Raw genomic sequence first — 16,205 nt, 5'->3', positions numbered from 1 at the left:
TGTATCAAGTAATGAATTCCAGATATGTTTTTTCACGGGGGTAATGAGGATTTGTTTGTTTTTTGTTGTTTTTCTTGTTGTTGTTGTTGGTTTTTTTTTTTAATGGCGTTCAAAAGTAAAAGCCTACTATTAAATCTATATTGACGCCTTTGTGGGTATGAATACAGAGTCGAAAAAATTGATACGCAAAGAGCTTGCCAGATTCCCAAACAGAAAATTTCTTTTTCGAAATGGTGAAATTCGCAATACTCGAAGTTGACATGAATGAAAAAGACAAAGTGCCGACAGATGTCGATACTCACTGGTGTCAGAGGAATTGTCATAAAATAATGAAAGAGATCAAATAAAAGTACTTTGACGATGAGGCAGTGTTTTCTAGATATAGACTACGATCAGTCCCCACCTTTGGCGAAGTCCGTCGCGCCAAAGAGAAGGGACTGCAATCATAGTCTAATGTGGCTCTGAAGACTGTTACATGAAAAGGAAGTGTTTAAATTTGTTTTCTTTCGTTTTTTTTAAATCAGATTCAATACCTGCGAAAAGGTTTGAGGCTATTCCCATGTTTCTTTCGTAAGAGTGAGGTGATAAAATTGTCCAAGAAATCATTTCCAAGAGATTATCTCACCATGTCAGGTACGTCATGACAATCAGAACTATTTTTTTTCTCATACATTAAGGCTAATGAGCTTATAAATCATTATCCGTGCAGTGGAACACTTTAAAAGGCCGTTAGACTTGTACAATTCCATAATTACTACAGCTTTTTTAGCTGAAATCCTTTTAAAAAATTCCATTTTGCCTGTTACGTAATTTTACATACAACGTGAGGTACTTGTGGGTCGCGCTTAAACCAAAATACAAATAAGAAATAATTCATAAAATGGGAAAGCGTTTTGATCAAGGAAACGAATAATTCACTCAAAGAAATTACCCTCAATTGCTGGATATACATTAGAAGCTACAAAAAATCTAACATCATGTGATGTCACCTCTCAGGGATTCGGCTTGTTTAGTTCTCATATGAGGTTTTATGTCACCTAGGATTCAAATTGTTTCATCTAGCTCCGCAAAATGCGGAAAGCTGTCCTTTAAAGGTGACAAATGTTATTCTTAAGCAAGTTCCGGTCCTTTTAAATTTAACTGTCATAATTTTTTCCTTCGGATATAGAGACTTCATTTACGTAGCTGGCTTTTCTCAACAAAAGGCATACAGTTTAGTTCAAGAGCAGGGGATTCTTATCTTTAAAGTTCCATATCGTTAGCAGCGTCCTTTTTTTTCCACGTGCATTATTTTCGTGCGTTATCTTAAGTCGATTCCCGGTCAAGTGGCTCGTCAGGCAGCTGTATTGCATCTCTGCGCGCCGGTTGTTAAAATATTTTAGTTGCTAAAAAGGAAAGAAGCATGACTGTTATTCCCAACCTGATAATACTATCGTTGCCACTTTCATTTTTAAGGAAGGAAGGGTTCAGGGCCAGCACTCAAATAGAGAATTATTCAGCAGCACGCAAGATCTGAGGTGCAAAATCAAACTTATCATTTTTTGGTTTCATGATGTCATCGATCACTATGACAACGGAAGCAAACTGGATCTAGATCTGCCAGTCACAGCTCCTCAAAGTGAATTTCCTCACTCCTCAAAATATACGAACTTGATTCCTGAGCTGTACCGAGCCATGATTGATAGTTACATAACATGCTCGCGCATTGTGCTTGGTATTTTGTGAAAACAAAAGAAATTACGGTTTTCTGAAGTGTTACTAGCATCATGTGAAGATAATTTTTGTGTCACAGCGAAACCGAAGCGAGAATTCAGTCTAGAACTTTTGCACGATCACGATCTGAGCGTGAGAGGTAAGTGAATCTAAGCTTAGCTTTTTAGGTGAAAAAAATGAAACAGACTATCTTATACATACCTGAAATCACCAAAACTTAAATCGGTGATACCACTTTTCTCCGCTTCGAGTTTTCTCGTGGATGACCTCTTGTTCTGCTTTGACATCCTTAACTTTTGATAATATCTGCCCGTGACGTTTGGCTTCTTCGAAGTATTCCACACGTTGTTTCTAGCCAGGTTTGCCTTCGTTCTTTTTAGATTCTATAACAAGTTCCAGGTACTGCACTTGAATTAGTGGATTGAGTTTCAGAGCAATCATGATTTTATCCAGTCGACGTAGGCTTTGCTGTACGTTGTTTATCATGGTCAGAACATTGCTGTACACACTTTGAAGAAACTCTCCAAGTTGTCCATTCATGCCTCCGACTTTACTTCCCTGAAACGGCTGTTCCACACTTCATTTGCAGGTTGGCAGAAGTTCTGATTTCCACAACTGATTCGTACTCGATTATGTTTTTGTGATCCGACCAGATGCAGTTTAATGTACAAATTCTGCATTTACCAATTGTGTTATCCATGGCCCAACAATTACGCTTGTTGCAGTCATGAGTAATCATGTAATACTAGTGGCACGTGTAATTGCATTTTAGGCAGGTGGTGATGTGTTGCCCAGTTCCTTTGAGATCGGTATAATTTGGCTTAGTTACAATAACTTCATACTACTGGAGGATGCTGGCCATGTGCAAATGTCAGCATCATAAAGATTTTTTTGGAAACATAATTTCCAAAAATGGAAAGGACTGAGTTGAAGATGTACTCTTGCGTTGGAGGGAGATGTGCTAGTGAGGCCTGTGTGACGAATCCAACTCCTTCAAGGTGGTCGGTACCATTTGGTGGAGAAATGGAAAAGAACTCCTTAATTTGACTGGTAATGAGCTTATCCCTCTTCAGACCTTCTGTATTACCAACTCCAGCGTATCAGTTATTGTAAATGTGTACGGAATGGCTGAACCTTTCATGGGATAAAACGTGTAAGCCGTGATTTCCTTCGTCTGACTGTAAGCCTGCGATAAGCCCTCGTCCTCCACGATGAGTTTGTATCGGTAGTCCTCCTCTCACTCCATACCTAACATGTAATTAACCATGCCACTGACCAATGTTGAATTAACAGTTCCAGTAGCTCCCACTAACATAAGAACTTTCACAATAAGTCCTCCACGAACATTTCGTTTCATTCTCATGACCCTCAGGAGCTTTTAAATCGATGGAGAGCCATCTTTCATCTTCTTTGTGGAGGAGAGAAAAACCTCAGCTGGTTTGTGAGGAACAGAAATCTACTTGGCCTTACTCGGTGAAGTTTTATCATTCTGTGAAGCAATACCCTTTCGTTTCTTGTTAGGGTTGTCTATAGGATTTTGTAGGCTGTTTTAGCGGATCACTTCACTATTTTTTCGTCCCTTTGCCATCATTCTTGGATTTAGAGAACGGCGAATCCTTGGCTCTTTCTGGATTGCATTTCTGTGTATCTGAGGATCTTCGGTAACAACACTGTCACTGGTGTCACTTAAACGCTCCTACCAGCTTTGCATTCAATGTTCACCTTGAATATGTATGTAGTTTTCGCGTCCAATCCCTTCACTAAGATCATATTATCGGATCCCATAGTGGGCAAAGACTTCCAATCGCCGGAAGAAGATTTGAAGCGGACTATGTATCTCATAAGGAGGTATCAGAGGCACTTATTTCAGTGGCAAAAGGTTTTCCAGGTCTACTCGGGGTTTCAAGTTCTATAGGTTGACCACCATCATACAAACGGACACTAAAAACTCCTTGGCTATGCCCTTCATACCAGGACTGTGTCGAGAGATGTTCTTGTTTCCAATTGCCAGTTCGCAGAAACGTATTCATTTGTTCCAACTGTGCATCTTCATTCTCAGCCGTCATCAGGGAAAAGCAAACAACTTGATCATACTCTAAGGGATTGATCACACTGTCAAGATCTTGCAAAGTCGTAACCACCTGGATTCCCCTAAAGAATTCCAGGTAAGTGGACAAGAGTTTCACCTCCTACTCCATGCCACTGATCCTCGACGAGAGGCGGTCGTGATGACAACCAGTTTCATCTCCTTCTCCATGCCACTGATCCACGACGAGAGGCAGTCGTGATGAGAACGTCGGTAAGGACTTGCTCTTCTTCATCATCTCCTCGCACCACTGGTATCCTCTCGGAAATTGTCTTAAGAATGTTCTTTTTGTAATTGGAAACCGCTTTTGCACATCTGGAGATCCGCTGTTTGATGATAGGAAAGGTGGAACATATCATCAACGAGGCCACACAAACTTGTTGAAATTTGCCAAGACGCTTCGCAAAGCGTCGGTCACACGAGGGCTAACCTCTCGCACTCGCCATGGCGTCGAACCCTTTTAGGAACTTCACACATATGGCTTTCTTCGTTTTCCTTGAGTTCGCAGTAGGTCCACAGAGCATCTTCATAACTCATACCACTGATGGAACTGCTCTACTGCACGTGGAGATCCATTATTTTTTCACCGCAATTGGGGATAGGGCGTCGACAGGAAACTTTAGGTCGGCTTCGACATCGGTAAATGTTTCCTTTTCGTCTAATCTTCTGTCGAAGACAAAAATTGCTTCTCTAGCATATTCTGTACGCGACACAAAATGTGTAGCTGTCATCTCTGAGCTTAAGTCTCTGTTCTGCTGTCTTTGCTTGATCCACGCTAAGTTATTAAAATTTCGACGTGGTTTCATACTTGAGAATAATGCGAACCAGATAGTTCTTCTTTGAGCAGTTCCCATCAATGATGAACTTTCCAATTCCATATGAGTTGACCAATCCTGTAATCAAACTCAATCTAAAGTTAGAATCGATGCCGAAAACTTTTGCTATCTCTTCCACGTTCCCACTTGTGAAGACTTCGTACTTAGATTGTGGGAAATACGCGTGAGGGCGAGATCTTCTTTTGGATGTCAGATTCCCACAATGCTGGCCCTGTAACAAGGTGGTGACTGCGATAGTCGTACAGCATTCCAAACTGAAATGGCTGCCCGAAAGAACGCACTTCCAGGACGCCAACGTTCTCGCTCGTGTTGTTTTACTATGAAATGAATTAATACCAATATAAAACAAAGATCGTTTATTAATCCATTATATCTGCACTTATACCTGCTCTTATGATTTTCGTGGCGTTTTGTTGTGTGACACAAGAAGGTTGGTAGTTTTTCGGTATTCAATATGTCTTAACTTGACCCAGAACTATTACTGAAGCACCTTTACCGACACAAATGATCACAAATTACTCAGACTCAGTTTTAACTTATGTTGCAGGGACAAAGTCCACTCAAAAAGAGTGGAAAAGATGCGCTTTCGTTGGCGAAAAATGCTTTGTTTTGAGATGCATCCGTGCATTGTCATTCGTAGAACAATGTAACAGGTGTTAAATTTCAGACATTAAGTTTAGCGGACGAAAACGAAGAGCCTCCGAGCTCTATTGCTTAAAGATGTATAGATTCAAATTTTGTGTTTTGCAATTCTGAATTAACATTGCCCAGGTTGTTAGCGATTGCCTGCGTCTTTATTGATATCAAATTTATTTAAAAACTACTAACAGTCCAATGCCATCACTCAGTCGAGCGTGGTGTCCGTTCCCGGCCGGTTGTAAGTTTCTTTTGGAGCTAGTGCACATGATTGGTGTTACTAACAACAAGAAAACCTTCTTACTACCTTTTCAGTTGACGGACAGTTGCTTATTTTAAATTTCCTTGAAGATCTGTCAGAGTTACTTGTTTTGGAGGTCATTAAGTATGCTCAAAAGTGCGAAGCTTTTTCCCTGAATTATCAGCGAAGTAGCTGCAAATTTCAATACAAGCTGACATATTGTCTAGGAGTGCTTCTGATTGGTTCCTTCGCTATTTAATCTCAGTTTAACCAATCAAAGCCTGCCAGCTGCGCCATGTAAGTCAACATTGCATAATGATTTTCTGATTGGTGCCCCGGAGGATCACTATCGAAAAAGTGTAAATTCAAGGTCACAAAAATGAAAAGGGCTGAGTGAAAAGAAAATTAGGCAAAAATTTTGGGCTAAAAATCATGTTGTAATAGAAACGGGGCCATAGAATCTTCATTCGAAACAGCCTAAACAGGAAAAGAGCCGAATAAATCTGCGATTACCTGATATTTTCAAAAAGATGTTAGTCTGAAATGAAATTGGATGCTGTCTTTTTATGGATCTTGGGTCTAGAGCTTGGTATTTTTATAGCAGACAAAACTTTTACATGTCATTTAGCGACGAAAAAGGATAGGAAAAATTCAGCGATTTCGGTTGCCACTGACCTCCTCTTAATTAAATTTTAATAAGGGTATCCTCTGGACAGGAGATAAAACTCTCGTAAGATTTGCCATAGTAACTTATTTTGCACAATATGGTTATGATGAAACTCGCTTACTTTAAATTTACCCATAAAATGATGCGCGAGTGCGCGTGGTTTCCCTTTTAGCAATATTGTTAAGAGTTAAATAGGATGCTGTACCATGGATACAATGAGCCTTGCCATTTATCAGATTTGTCTACAATTCACAGCTGACAACAACATAAAATAATACGCACTCGTATTAAAAGTGTAGATTTATGAAGTACTTTCTAATCAAGCTGCTCAGACATTTTCAACTTCTTATCTAAGAACATCTGCATTATCTGCATTATTTGAGAATCTAAATTCTCTCAAAACTGAAAACACCCGTGACAAATCGCTCATTACCTCGCTAAATGCAAAGTATGCTCAAAATGAAAGTTGCTTATTCTAAACTAAATCATAAGGTAGAGTGCTCATGTTTTGCCTACTAACAATGTTACGAACCATGAAGCAAGGATGATGGACCAAGGGTTCTACTAGCCTTGTCAATAAAATTGTTATAAATTTCAAAGTTGACAACAAAGTCCTTGTCTAAAAAGTATACACATATCAAATGCGTCCTTAGATATTTTCGACCTCTCATCGAATAACATCTGCATACTTTGTTGCTCTGAACTTTTCAGATCATTTACAAAATATTAGTTCCATCACGACAAAAATTATTATCGAAAAATGGAGAACAATTAGGCGAAAGAAGCTCAGTATACTAGTTCTGTTTACATTTAGGAATATAAGACTCGCTGTCGAAAATAGTCTCACCAATTGATTCTTCTTATAATAGGACTCAAACAGGTACCCTACAAACTTCGGTTTTAAACATAATTTCGTTCTAAGGTAACGAACATCTAGCCGCCAAAAACGTGTGTTACAAATTTCGGGTAAGAAAAGTCGTCTAAAAGACTTCTCATTCCACTATGCACGCCCATCAGAACACGAACTATTTCATTCGGCTACTTTTCTATGCTGACTTATATTAGAAATTTAGTTTCTTTTTTACTTAACAAGTAATTAGCGCATTATAAACGTCCTACAAATATCCATAAGCAGACCTCTCCTCCAAACTACCTGTATGAAAGCTCAAGCTCGGCTACTTTTTTATGCTGACTTACATTAGAAATTTAGTTTCTTTTTTACTTAACAAGTAATTAGCGCATTATAAACGTCCTACAAATATCCATAAGCAGACCTCTCCTCCAAACTACCTGTATGAAAGCTTAAGCTCGGCTACTTTTTTATGCTGACTTACATTAGAAATTTAGTTTCTTTTTTATTTAACAAGTAATTAGCACATTATAAATGTACTACAAATATCCATAAGCAGTTCTCTACTCCAAACTACTTGTATGAAAGCTTAATAAAATAAATTTCGGCAACGGGTTGTTCAACTTTCTACATGATTTTTCAGTTTAACTCGAGTTAGCATGGCTTAAGAGAACAGCTATGAAGCATCGGAAACTAGGAAAACTTATCTCCTTCACTTTATGCAATGTCACAAAGATTCAGGGAATTACAAATTAGTTGTCAAAAAGTTTCATCTTGTATCTTGACCGAATGTGTTGAAGGACTCCATTTGCATGTTCCAGCACTTTGACAGGAGTTTTAGAGTCTTAAAGCGATCACCAGAACTTGAAGCGGGAGTACCATTTGTCCTGGCCAAGTGACAGTTTCTCCAACGAATCCCTTGTTTGTTCCTCACTGATATCCACATCTCTGGACAGCTGCTTTCTAAGCTTCTGGGTCTCTCGTTTGTCTTTTACTTTTGATAGGCGTTGTTTCCATCCAGGTTTGGCCTCCATTTTCTCGGATTCAATAAGCAGCTCCAGGTATTCTACTTGAGTCAAGGGGTTTGGTTTAAGTGCAATTTCATCCAGGCGACGAAGACTTTGTTGGGCCCTCTTGATCACGGTTAGTACCTCGACATGCACCTTCTGGAGCGATTCCTCTATTGCTCTTATCATTTGTTCAGATGTGGCCTTCTCCTTGACAGCCTTATGGTACTTCTTCTTCAGGTCTTCTGCTGTTCTAGTCTCAGTACCTGTGTGATAGTTGATCAGATAGGGAAGATTCTTGTGTTCTGACCAAAGGCAATTTCGTGGACATATTCTGCATCTACCATCTGCGTTCATAGCCCAACAGTAAAACTTGTTGGAGTCATCGATAATCATGCAATTGTTGTGGCATGTTTTGTAGCATGGACCATAAGTGGTGGTGTGTCGTCCTGTGCCTTCCAAGGAAATGTAAAATGGCTTGACCATATCAACTGTGTACGTGAAATCCTTGTTCGTCTCAATCACCTTTTCACGTTGTTGGATCACAATTTCTTCTTGACGTATCTCTTCAAGTTTGTTCAGACCCACAGGCCCTCCACTAACACATGTAACTCCTCTCGCTCTTTGAGAACTTCTTTGGTTAGACGAAGGCTAACGCTTTGGGAAATTCTAGGAAGAAATTTTTGAATGAGACGGAACCCATTTTCCAAAACATTTCGTCAAAACCTACTTTGCCTGATTCGTGGTTTTCAGCAAAGAGAGCTGAGTTGTTGAACTTGAAGAATTTCTCCGTATAGTTTGGGATGTTGGCTTCCTTAACTGCCTCTAGGACAGGCGGGCGTTGGCCATCTGAAAAGGTTATTATCAGGAATATGTTTCTGGAAACGTCATTTCCAAATATCGACAGAATGGAATCAAAGATGTACTTCTGTGTCTGAGTGAGACGGGCCTGGGAGGACTGGAAAACAAATCCAATGCCAATGTGGTCAATACCATCAGTTGGAGGAATAGAAAAGAATTCCTTTATTTGTAAGGTGATTTTCATGTCTCTCTTTAATCCTTCAGTACCACCAAAGCCAGGAGTGTCGATTATAGTGACTGCATAAGGCACAGGCGAACCTCCCATGGTGTGGAACGTATAAGCAGTTATGCCTTGCGTTTGGCTATAAGCTTGTGACTCTTTGGACTCATCCGTTATGAGCTTGAAACGAAATTCATCTTTCCATTCCTAATATGAAAAAGTAAGCTAAAAACCAATGCAACACTTGCTCGCAAAAGCTTGCTGTAATGCTTTTAAAAAAAGAGCTTCGCGTTGCCTCTTTTAAACTTGATAACAATTTGCTGCGAAAGAAATAAAATATCCTTTAGAGTACCAGGACGCCTATCAACTTGCAGAAGAGCTAAGACGCTTATAGATCTCTGTGTAGGTCAGTGATCTTAGAAATTGTTTCTTCGATATCTTCACTGACAATACATAATTATACATTCGAGGAAAACAATTTACATAGTGGATATATCCAAATCTGAAATCCATGATCAACTACAATACTTAGGCCTAACACAACTCTCAGCTTGGAACGGACAAAACCAACTGAACTGAAAGCAAAGTAAAAGTCTCTTTTGGTTCGGTTGGATGACATAATATTACGGAATTTCCCAGAAATGGCGACACGGTTGGATGTTCTACCGAAAACAGCTTCTAGTATTTTGTGCTCTTCTTTACCTCGTCAGGGACCCATGCCCATATACTTTTCAAATGTGTAACCAATTGAAGTGGACATCAATTGCTTAATATGCAGGTGGAACTTTCCTACACTTTACATCATAACTTCCAAACTAGCATAATTGCATACTTATCTTGATAAGGTGTCTTTATGCTAGACGTATTAAGCAAGAAGTGTTCGATCGAAGCAGAAGATTTACTTTTTACCCCTCAGAAAAATCCCACCATGAAAAAAATTCCATGACCGAGGAAAGAGTTGCCTTGATAAACTAGCTGAAAGTAATTTATAATGCCCCCGAGACTGACCATAAACATGTTAAAATAGCATACTGAGGTGCATGAAATTTAATGGATCGCTTCTGTGTGGAGTTAGTCAAATCAGTATTCCATGATAAATTTAAAAAATTTGACTCAGTTGAAAGGTACTTTAATTTAAAGAAAAGTAGATGAATTTCATTTGCTTGGTCTAATATTTAAGCCTAATATAACAATTAGTTCTAAGGGGACAGACTCACTGAAATGAAATAGTAGATTTAAACCTTTCTCGGTTAAACAACACTCAATCCTAGATAGGTGACACGCTTTGGTGGATTTCTGAGAACAACTTTCCATATAGAGCTTTGTGCCTCCTTCTTTACCAAATTAATCAAGTGAATTGATCAACAATAAGGAAATTGGAAGCTGGAAGCGGCCAATATTATACATCACAATCGCTAAAATAGAAAACTTTATAGCTTATTCCGTTAAAATGTGTTGATGCTTATCACATTACGCAGATACAGAAGCAATTAACCTACGCTTTTGGCAGACGGTATTCGGTCGTGGCCGTTTTAAACCGATGTACAAGTAAAGGAAAGCAGATAGAATGACAATTTGAGTTAATGATGCGTGCTATTCAAAGACAACAGGTGTATTCTGTTGAGCATATTTTTAGATCGAATACCATCTAGAATGGTTTAAATCCGCCTGGAAACCATAATTTATCTCCTAATTGCAATTACCCTGTTTTGCCCGAATGAATTAAATGACTGAATAATAACTCTAATGATTCTTGATCCAAGGGATGAAAAGTCTCAATAAGTTACTTTCCGGTAAACATTCAGCAAAAAGTTCTTTCATTTTCTTGCAAATTTGTCTGGTTACCGTAAACACGCCATTAAATCTGATTGGTTGTTGTATTTCAGAATATTTAAAAATTTCTATATAATTGCAATTTGGTAAAATGTTGTAATCAATTAGATCAATTAGATCAATTTGATCAGGCTATAATGTGTGCGGAATGGATTAGCAAAACATTTAAACGACTCAGTTGTAGATAGTTTCTCAAGCGTCATGGCGAAATCCTTTTCATCAGAAGCCAATATGACCTATGGAAATTTTTATTTCCAGTAAATAAATCGGCAATACCATTTGTCTTCTCTAGATGCAGCCCCCCTCCTTAATCATCGTTTTACCTGGGTTATCATCTTTTGCTTTGGACAGGATTTTAGCTTGATGTTTGGCTTCTTCGTATTATTGAATACGCTTTTTCCATCCAGGTTTGGCTTCACTCTTTTCGAACTCAGTGAGTAGCTTCAGATACTCTCTCTGAGTCAATGGGTTGGGTTTGAGGGCAATTTCATCCAGGTGTTGCGGGCTTTGATGAGCACTGTGAGGACCTTGTTGTTCACCTCCATGGGACACGTCTATTTTTCCAGTCATCCCTGCACTTTTTCTTTTTTGACATAGCTGCTTCGTATCTCTTTTTAATATCCTTTGGAAATTCTCATCTCAGTGACTGTTTCGTACTCAAAACCGTAAGGAAGACTTTTCTGATCTCCCCGGTGGCAATGCTGCGTGCAGACTGAGCAGCATCCACACCCATCCACGGCGCATCATGAGCTTAAATTTATAATTAATTTTATAATTTATAATTTATTAGCTTTGCCAACAATACATAAATATAGAACATGGGTAAATTACAATAACAATAACGGACAGGCAATCACAACAGCGATAGCCAATTACTGTGGTCCCAGGAGTATTAAAATAATAAAACATTACAACAATATTTAATAATTAAGAACAGCATGGAGTTGGTGTTCTTTTTAGGTTGCGACATGAATTACATTCTGTGCAGATAGTTTATAAGTCCTGGGATTGTCAATGTCATAGATTCCTTGGAGTGCAGTTGAATAATTACACATCAAAGCACGTTTTAAGTCATTTACATTGTTCATACTTAGGTTAAGCTCGTCTGACAGTGTGTTTGATATTCTTATTGTTTGTACCATAAATGACCGTTGAAAGGTTGAAGTCTTGCATTTAGTTAAAGAGTATTTAGTAACGGCTGTATTGGCAGACGATCGTGTGTCTTGTAGAACGAGCAATAGGAACAATTGTAGGTTCTATATTCACCAAACCACGAGTAATCTAAAAGAACAGTAACATACCTAAGTACTCATGCCAGTAGCTGATAGGTAGTAAGGAAAGGGTTTTTAGCCGTTTTTCATAACTCTGACAGCACGAGAATGGTAGTTTCAAGATATATTTTGTAGCCCGTCTTTGTATCTTTTCTAGATTTTAGATAAGATAAATAGATTGTGGCACCCAAACTTGTGTAGCATAGCCCAGATGTGGTTTAACGATGGTTAAATAGATTGATCTTATTAGATTGGCCATGGTACTTTGTATATGACGCGTGTTTCATTTAACAACCCCAAGCATCTTGTTTGCGTGCGAACACTGCTCGAAGACTTGGCGATTCCATGTTCCGTACTCTCGTGTGAAATAACTCACGAAACATATACTACAAAACTTATATTATGAAAACATTTCCCACTAAAATTTTTTTTTTCCTCTCAGCATCTCCGAGAATCAAGTGTTAGCTACGCCAATTTTGATAAAGCTATAAGTTTACCCTAAATGAAAATAAGTTACATTGAAGAAGAAAGAAAAAAATTTCAAGGTACAGTTTTATGCTAGGCTTGATGGAAAGTAAGGCACTGCACTGTGTTATTTTGTCTTTACTACAGCTCTGTAGATAAATAAATCCCTTAAAAGGTGTCTCTTAAAGCTAGAAAAACTAAAGAGGAGGCCTCCGAAAAGCTATCAAGCAAAAAAGAATTTTACTTCTAAGAGAATGAAAAGATTTTGTTCAAACGACGAGCTGTCTACTAGCCCGGAATCATCATATTCTTATAATTTTTACCTGGTTGTAAAGATCCTCAACTTTACACACTGAAATGTTAATAGAATTAAGAAATTTTAAGCGTTACAAGTAATACCGAATACCGTCTGCCAAAAGCATAGGTTAATTGCTTCTGTATCTGCGTAATGTGATAAGCATCAACACATTTTAACGAAATAAGCTATAAAGTTTTCTATTTTAGCGATTGTGATGTATAATATTGGCCGCTTCCAGCTTCATATTTCCTTATTGTTGATCAATTCACTTGATTAATTTGGTAAAGAAGGAGGCACAAATTCGCAAAGAATACGTGAAGTTTATTTAATCGTTCAGTGTCCAAAGTTAATGAACTTGAGAATTTTCATTCTTTAGAAATCATATCCTCCATTGTTTATACTTCCTGTTTCTTGGGCACACGTAATTTCAAGGATTTAGTGATCAAAACTTGTAAGCTTGAGACAGCAGAAGGGTGGAGAACCTTTTCAAAGGTAACTCCAGAGGAGATTACTTGCGGGAAACCAGCTTGCTCATTGTGATTGAAGTATTGCGGATGAACCGAGATGGCAGTCACCAAGAAGATGTGACAAACTCCTCCCCCTCTCCCTGAGCAAAAAAGCGGAGCTAAGGTATTTGCTTCTTGTAGTTTTGGTATTCTAAGTTAGTTATACAAGAATTTTAAGCATTATGACGGGCATTTTTAAACCGAAAAAAAGAAAGAGGGAAATAATTGAAGAAACAGTAAGTTGTTGGTAGTTTAAGTAAGTTTGGCATCGTATGTCGTTTAGGCATTGTTGATAATTGGAGTGCAACACCGAAGGTACATGGCTTGATTCCTCGTGGGTGACCATCATGATTGATCATGATGGCAAGTAATAAAAGGTTTGAAAACAATGTTAGTATTGTAAGGAATGTGCGGTATTCAAGTGGATAATGAGACGACGTGGTCAAAGATGCATTGTAAATCAAGGTAGCCCTGAAAAGCTTGGCCTTCGAAGTCGATATCATCAAGATAGGAAAAACCTTTGGAGAAGAAATTGCAAAGAATTTTTGAAGCTGATCCGTGATTTTTTTGTCTCTCTTCAAACTCTTTGCATGAGTCTCGGTTATATTGATAGGGGAAAATTGTAGTGAATGGTGGAGACTTTCTCCATTTGTTTTGTTGTTCTGCTGAGAGCTTCACTAAAACAACACCTGGAATAATTTTCTCGCTTTTACTCAGTTTTCGTAGGAAGCTAATAAACGTTGGGCTCTCTATTCCTTGACATTCATTCTGTCGTGTCTTGCATCGGAGAGCAGGAAGCTGGTAAAATAAGGGAGAGGCGAGTTGGGGGACGCAAAGGACGGGAGAGGAATATCCCCCCCCCCCCCCATCTCTCCGTTAATTATTGAGGACGTAGACATCTTAAATATTTTGTCATTGCGCGCTTGAGGTTATGTTTCTGAGCATAGACGTGTAAACGAACAGACACTTAAGAACTTATAACTGCTATTTTGCGTTGAAAATCTCTAACACTTGCGTCTATAACTATTACAACTGCTTTTATCTTGAGATAACAGGACTCTTATCCATATCTGCTGAAAACATTTCCTGAAATGTAGCACATATGAAACATCGATTATGTGTCTGCGATGGGAGCGAATCATTATTTCACCCTCATCCTCAAAATTTTTATCCGTTTATAACACCAGAAAGGGTCGCTTAAATTACTGAGTGGGGAGAATAAAATACAAATACTACTTTCTCTCAGAGTGATTGAGTCGAAACTCGTGACATTAATCTTACATGGAGAGAGTGACTTGTAGTTAAGACAGCTTATTAGAGCATCTTTTAACTGTAGAGAATGTTTCGTTTGGGGTAACAATGCTGGCATGGTAAACAAATCATGTTAGCTGTTCACACGTTCGTAAAAATACTTTATTAAGGCTTTCTTGAGCTTCACGTAACAATTTTTTGCCTTAATTCTAACAAAGTTGTTAGTATTCTAAAGGCTTTAACTTAAGTTGAAAGAGAATCGCTTTGTTCAAGGATTCGACTTTTCTCGCGGGCGAAGAGTCTTCGTGCCGCGGCGTAAAAGAGATATTTCTCCATGGTGAATGTCAATTAACACACAGATAATTCCATAAAAGTGGAACAATTTTCAGTACTAAATGTACGAGGAAAAAAACGTGCGACTTACATAAGGTTCCAAATGGACCATTATTTCAAGTGCGATCAATTGAAGACGTATTTACTCGTATCTGCTATGGGAGTTCTTTGTCTTTAACTCTTGTTTTCCTCCTGTAAACCTGAAAATCCGCTTTTTCTTCCTTAGATTGTCAAGAGGTTTGACGGTTTTTGCTCAGTTGCGAATTCAGAGTTTTGAAAATTGAGTGCAGCTTTCTCTTTTCCTATGAAATCCATTATCCTTGGGAGCTTGTATGAACACGCACGCGAGGACCACGCGTAAGAAGTTGACTCTTGCTTTCATGCAGCTCAAGTTCGCTTCTTAATTGAGCAACAAAAAGAACTTCGATGCTTCTTATCTATGTCTTCTCGCGCGTTGTATAAGTTCTAACTAACTCGAAGTGAGCTAAACAACTTTTTCTTACACAAACCGTGTCTTGACTCATACGTCAACGAGTGAGGGTGTAACGTCATCCACGTAGGTGCGCGTAAAACACCAATTGATTCAATTTTCTAATTTAATTGGACTTTTTGTTCCTTCTTTCCCCGCACTGAGTTCAGAGTCACTTTATTTGTCATCCGATTGATCTCTTTTTGCGGTTATCGAAAATAGAAGTAGTTCAGTCTAAAATGACGTCAATTTTTGTAAGTTTGATACGACATGTGGATGAGTGGGAGTCAAAAAGAAAGGCTTCGAGAATACCCTCCTCCTGCCAAGGGAGACCGGGGGTGTCAGTTTCAATAAACGCACTCTACCAACCGTATCACATCCGTTCGTCTCCACTTCCGAAAATTTTTAACTCCTTTCTTAATTACACTCATGATCGATACTTTCAAACCCAAGGAATGACAGAAATAAGCATTTTTTAGCGTTGTTGGGTCAATGCTCCAGCGATTTTCAAATCACAGATGGTAGAACATCGTTCTTATGTTATTTTTTTTTCCTTTATCCCTATTCAAATCATATAAAATCCATTGGATATCAAACTGATCTATTTTGGTCCAAATATGAAAGTTTAAAATGACGTTGTTCCAGTTCTAAGTTTGTAACAACCGCATTTGTGTGGGAGTCGGTGAGTTAAAAAGATTGCTTCTAGAATAGCATTGTTGACA

General features: G+C 38.5%; 1 pseudogene; it reads right to left on the bottom strand.

Moving 5' to 3' along the window:
• Positions 1-1,920: 1,920 nt before the first annotated feature.
• LOC113665019 (uncharacterized) lies at positions 1,921-11,460 on the bottom strand (annotated as a pseudogene).
• Positions 11,461-16,205: the final 4,745 nt, after the last annotated feature.

Source organism: Pocillopora damicornis, chromosome 11 (assembly GCF_964200805.1).
Source record: "Pocillopora damicornis chromosome 11, jaPocDami1.2, whole genome shotgun sequence".
In the NCBI taxonomy this organism is placed as follows: domain Eukaryota; kingdom Metazoa; phylum Cnidaria; class Anthozoa; order Scleractinia; family Pocilloporidae; genus Pocillopora; species Pocillopora damicornis.
The sequence above is the reverse complement of the archived record's forward strand: the minus strand, read 5'-3'. Positions and strand labels throughout refer to the sequence as shown.